This window comes from Myotis davidii, unplaced genomic scaffold (assembly GCF_000327345.1).
Source record: "Myotis davidii unplaced genomic scaffold, ASM32734v1 scaffold355, whole genome shotgun sequence".
Lineage (NCBI taxonomy): Eukaryota > Metazoa > Chordata > Mammalia > Chiroptera > Vespertilionidae > Myotis > Myotis davidii.
The window spans coordinates 1,512,730-1,519,139 of record NW_006286818.1 but is presented as its reverse complement, the minus strand read 5'-3'; positions in this window follow the sequence as shown (position 1 = coordinate 1,519,139).

Below are 6,410 nucleotides of genomic sequence, written 5' to 3'. Positions count from 1 at the left end.
CCGCTGACAGGTAGGAGTCCTCAGCATGTTCTCTGCCCTGCAGATTCTTATAAGAGGGATGTGGTTTGGTCAGCCAGCGGCAGGGCTGGGGGGCGGGGTGGCGGGAAGGATCTGATGTGGCAACTTCCAGTTTTGGCTCCAGACTTGGCAACTAAGTGAAGGCTGCTCAGGCAACGTGAGGGTGGGGGAGTGTCTTCTTAGGGTTGAGTCTCATTGGTGTGTGTAATACAGACCAGCCCACAGCATAGCTCCTACCCACCAGGCAGACACAGTATCTTGTTCCTTCAGATTAGAAAAAACGCAGAGCAGATGGAAAAGTTCAGAGTATAATGGTAAGAAGCATAGGTATGCCTACCACCTTGCTTTATCCTACTTTCTTCAGATTTTGTTTTGAAAACTGAAACATAACAGATCCAACTGACACATCCTATCTGCCTGTCCTGCTTGCACTCCTGCCCGCCAGGGGAAAGTGTCCCCCGAATTTTCAGCTGGCCATCCCATACATGTCTTTATGCTTTTACTGTATGTATTTACAAACAATGGATAGCATTGCTTTGCATGTTATTTTTTGTCGTGAATATACATAACATCAAATTGACAATTTTTGCCATTTTTAATCTTTGTTTCAGATCCTTACTTTTCATTACCTTCAGTACTTCATGCCATTCCCTTCTGGCCTGTAGTTTCTGATGAGCAATCAGGTGTCAGCCTTATCGGAGCTCCTTTGTAGGTAACAAATTGCTTTTCTCTTGCTGCCTTTAAGATTCTGTCTTTAATTTTTGACATTTTAATTATGATGTGTTTGGGCATGGGTCTGTTTGGGTTCTTCTTGCATGGGACTCTCTGTGCCTCCTGAACTTGTGTGACTTTTTCCTTTACCAGGTTAGGGAAGTTTTCTGTCATTGTTTCTTCAACCACATTCTCTATCCTTTTCTCCCATTCTGCTTCTTCTGTTATTCAAATATTATGTTTCATGTTGTCCCACAGCTCCCTTAAGCTGTCCTCCTATTTTTTAAATTGTTTTTTATTTTTGGTTCTCTGATTGATTTTTTTCAACCCTGTCTTCTAATTCACTGATTTGATCCTGTTTCCCCTAATCTGTGTATTCCTTCCAATGTGTTATTTGTGCTGTCATTATTTCTGTTTTCATAGTTACTGTATCTTTTCTCATGCTGTTTAGCATCTTTACCATCATTATTCTGAATACCATATCAGATAAATATCTTATCTCCATTTCATTTCTCTCTTCTTCTGGAGAATTCTCTTATTCTTTCATTTGGGGTTTGTCTCCTCCAGTGCCAGGAAGAGAAGTCTCCATAACTTCCAGCTGTGAAAACAAGTGGGGATTGTGACTGAGTGATACTGAGGCTGCTGGAGTCCCAGGCAGTTCTCTTAAAGGGCCCACGTGTGTGGACTTACTCAGACTCCCTCCCTCTAGCTCCCCAGTGCTGGGGCAGCAACTTGAAAGGCACAAGAGACATATGAGGAGGAACTGCATTGTCCAACATCACAGTGAGGACTAGGGTGGGCTGGTGGTGGTGCACGGCTTTCTACCAGACAGAAGTGTTGGCAGAGTCCATTGTTCCTTTTCCAAGCCGTCCCCATACAGAGCCTGTCTTGGCACATGCTCCAGATTTCTCTAAAATCTCTCAAACAGGCAGCATCTAGCCTCAGCATGCCCCATACCTCCCGCTAAAAGGCCCCAGGCCCAGCACTGGCAGTGGCCAGCCTTGGTTTGCAGCTTGGCCTCACAGGGGCACTTCTAAGCCCAGCACACGCAGCAGCCGTCTGCATATAACTTTGTAAGTTATGCACAGTGGCCCTGGAAGAACACAAGTGGCAGTTGACCTTGGCCTGAACCTCCCAGGATACCCCAGAGCCAATGCACCTGGACAGCTTCTGACCACATTAAACATTGATGTGCGAATATCAAGGCTCAACTATAACAGGAGGGTATACACAGCCCACATAGGGAGTGCATCTTGATGCCCAACTTGGGTGACCAGAGAGGCTGTGCCACTAGACCAGCCGTCGGCAAACTACGGCCCGCGGGCCGGATCCGGCCCGTTTGAAATGAATAAAACTAAAAAAACAACAACAAACAAACAAAAAGACCGTACCCTTTTATGTAATGATGTTTACTTTGAATTTATATGAGTTCACACAAACACTCCATCCATGCTTTTGTTCCGGCCCTCTGGTCCAGTTTAAGAACCCATTGTGGCCCTCGAGTCAAAAAGTTTGCCCACCCCTGCACTAGACCCTACAGATCACCTACTACATTAAGCCACTCTACCAAGTCTGGGAGACATAGCGGCTCTATGTAACACATAGAAAAAAACAGGGAGGCTGCCAAAATGAGGAGACAAAGAAGCATGTCCCAAATGAAAGAACAGAGCTAAAATCCAGAAAAAGAACAAAATGGAAACAAGCAATCTGCCAGATGCAGAGTTCAAAACACTGGTTATAAGGATGCTCAATGAAATTAGGGGAAGCGTAGAGGAACTTAGAACTTCAACAAAGAGATGAGAAACATAAAAACAGAAAAAAACATAAAGAACCAGTCAGAAATGAAGAATACATGTACTGAAATGAAGAATACATTACAGGGAATCAATAGATTAGATGAAGCTAAGAATCAAATCAGTGATTTTGAATATATAGAAACAGGAATCACCCAATCAGCACAGCAAAAAGAATTTAAAAAATGATAGTGTAAGGAGCCTCTGGGACAACTTTAACTGTACCAACGTTCACATTATGGGGGTACCAGAAGGAGAAGAGAGTAAGGAATGGAAACCCTATGTGAAAAAAATGAAAGAAAACTTCCTTAACCTGGTGGGGGAAATAGACATACAAATCCAGGAAGCTCAGAGAGTCCTGGACAAGATGAACCCAAATAGGTCCACACCAACACATCATAATTAAAATACCAAAAGGTTAAAGACAAAAGTTAAAGCTGCAAGTAAAAGCAGTTACTTACAAGAGAGTGCCCATGACTGTCAGCTGATTTCTCAACAGAAATGTTGCAGGTCAGAGGGGAGTGGCAAATGTTCAAAGTGATCAAAAGCAAGGACCTACAACCAAGATTATTCTACCCAGCAAAGTTATCATTTAGAATTGAAGGTTAGATAGAGAGCTTCACAGACAAGGTAAAGCTAAAGGATTTAACTGCCACCAAACCAGTATTATATGAAATGTTAAAGGGTCTTCTTTAAGAAGGGGAAAAACGATGAAAACTGTGAACAAGAAAGTGGCAACAAATACATATTCCTCAACAATTGAATCTAAAAATCAAACGAACAAGCAGAACAGAGAACATTTTGAGGGTTGTCAGATGGGAGGGGTGTTGGGGGGCTGGGTGAAAAATGTGAAAGGATTAAGATATACAAATTGGTTGTTATAGCATAGTCATGTGGAAAGAACAGAGCAAAACTCTGTTGAATTACAGCATTGGAAATACAGTCAATATTTTAATAACTATCTATGGTGTCAGATGGGTGCATGATTCATTGGGATGATCACTTAGTAAGCTATGTAATGGCCAATCACTAGGATGTACACCTGGAACTAATAATGTATGCCAACAGTAATTTAAAAATATAACATGATTTTTCAAAAGTATATTTCTTCTTTTCCAAATATACAGTCAACCTAGTAAATAGTCACAAGTCCTTTTGAGGAAGTTTAGAAGGGAGATTCAGCTTCCCTTTTATTTAGAGCAGCGGTTCTCAACCTGTGGGTTGCAACCCCTTTGGGGGTCGAACGACCCTTTCACAGGGGTTGCCTAAGACCATCGGAAAACACATATATACATATTATATAATTATATTACATATTTTTTATATGTAATTATATTACATATTATACAATTATATTACATATGTTTTTGTGATTAATCACTACGCTTTATGTTCAATTTGTAACAATGAAATTGGGGGTTACCACAACATGAGGAACTGTATTAAAGAGTCGCGGCATCAGGATGGTTGAGAGCCACTGATTTAGAGGCTCTGTGACAGTGAATTGGCTTAAGCCTCAAAACTTTGGAGTTAACAGACTGGTTCAAGTCAGAATTCTGCTCACCAGATCTAGAGCTTTTCTATGCATACACATCTAGTAAAACATCAGAAGACTGCCATCTATTCAGTTCTAGTCAATTAGCTAAGGACAAAGGTGTCTACAGATAAGGGCCCCTCTTCAGAACTCCCAGAAGCCTTCTTCTCTTTGCATGTTAATTGCACGCTCATAATTTTAATTCTTATGCATTTGAGGGCCTATTGTTGCTAATTGCCACAGCCTCTCCCTGGATTTCTCCATGACTTGCTTTTCCGTTACCTGCAGTTTATCCCATGGTACCACTAGCAGAAATTAGAATTACGATACTGTACTGTATACCATGGGTTACCCATGTCCCATACTCCCTGCCTCCTCTTCACCAATCCCCATAGGCTATCATTGAGCTCATCAAATATTACCCAATCCCAGAATCTTAGTCTAAGAAGCTATTTCTTGAGGTCACTTCTGGTCTCAATTACTGTCCGAGTCCCAACACAAAACAGAGGGCACACTTGTAAAAGGAGGGAATCTGAGGGCAGTTTATTTCTATATGCCCTATTTACAAAGGGAGATGTGTAGGAAAACCCAAGTGAGCGGAGGGGGAAAAGATCCCAAGGCAAAGAAATCCCCAGTACAGTCTGTAATTAGATTAAGTCTTGCACAGAGAATGTGGCAAAAGTAGGTTTACAGTTGTTCATATGGAAATACAATAATTAATCCTACCTAATAATAGACAAACATGGTAATTAACTGTAGCTCCGACACACTTCCCATTGGCTAATCAGGGCAATATGCAAATTAACTGCCAACCAAGATGGCGGCTGGCAGCCAGGCAGCTGAAGCTAATAGGCTTGCCTGCTCCAGTGAAGGAGGAAGCCAAGGTTCCCCGCCTGCCGCTGCCGGCCTCTGAGCTGCAGTCTAAGAAACAATGTTGCAATTATAGAACCTAAACAAACCCCAGAAACCTGCTTTCAGCCAGCCGGGCTTCAGCCAACAAGACTGCAACATTGTTTCAATTAAAGAATCCAAACAAACCCAGATCCCTGCTTTCAGCAGCTGAGGTCTCAGAGCTGCAGCTGGGCCTCAGAGCTAAAGGTGAGCGAGGTTCCCTGTCTGGGGGTTCCAAATCTGCTGTTGGTTTCTTTTACTGCTGACTAGAGATATACAGGGTGTCCCCCCCAAAATGTATACACACTTTGAATACCTACTAATTCCAATGGTTTTAAGCGTAAGAAACAATGGAGCTGTTATCTGTTAAAAGTGTGGGCACAGGCAGTTGGACATTCCCTGAGGGGTCTCAGATTGGAGAGGGTGAAGGCCAGACTGAGGGGCCCTTCCCCCCACCCCTACCCCAGTGCACGAATTTCGTGCACCGGGCTACTAGTATATAATAAAAAATAAACTGTTTTTGCACCCTGGCCCGTTTGGTTGGGTGTCAGCCCATGCACTGGAAAGTTGCTTGTTCAATTCCTGGTCAAGGCACAAACCCAGGTTGGGGCCTACCCCCCCCTTCCTCTCTCTCTCTAAAAAAAAAATGCTTGGCCCAGCCAGTTTGGCTCAGTGGATGGAGGGTTGGCCTGCGGACTGAGGGTCTCGGATTCAATTCTGCTCAAGGGCACATGCCCAGGTTGTGGGCTCATCCCCAGTGGGGGACTTTCAGGAGGCAGCCGATCAATGATTCTCATCCTTGGTGTTTCTCTCTCCCCCTCTCTGAAATCAATTAAAAATATATTTTAAAAAATAAAAGTTTTGCCCTAGCCTGTTTGGCTTGGTGGATATAGTGTCTGCCTGTAGACTGAAGGGTCCCAGGTTCGATTCCAGTCAGGGGCACATGCCTGGGTTGTGGGCTCGATTCCCAGTAGGGGGTGTGTGGGAGGCAGCCAACTCATGATTCCCTCTCATCATTGATGTTTCTGTCTATCTCTCCCTCTCCTTTCCTCTCTGAAATAAAAAATATATTTAAAAACTAAAAAAAAAGTTTTGCCCCATGAAAGTATTTCTTTGGGGGCAGGGGTGTCATATTTAGTTTTGTCTGAATTTCTCATTTAGGTCTTTTCTTCCCTCAGTGTTTTGTAGTTCTTAGCACACAAATGACACTCGTCGCTAGATTTATTCCTAAGTAAGTTTTGTGGGCATATTTGTTACTGAAACACCTGGTAAGTTCTGGGAAGTGATGACACCTTGTGGACCAACATCTTTTCTTTCCAAATGATTCTTGGTTCGGTTTAGGCTATAAAAATTGACCAAATGAAACGTGGATGCTGTACAGTGTCTAACTGGGCTGGATGAAGGCATCAGATTTTATTCAACGGGCTCCACACTGCCGCAGCTCCGTAGGAATCTGTAGGGCA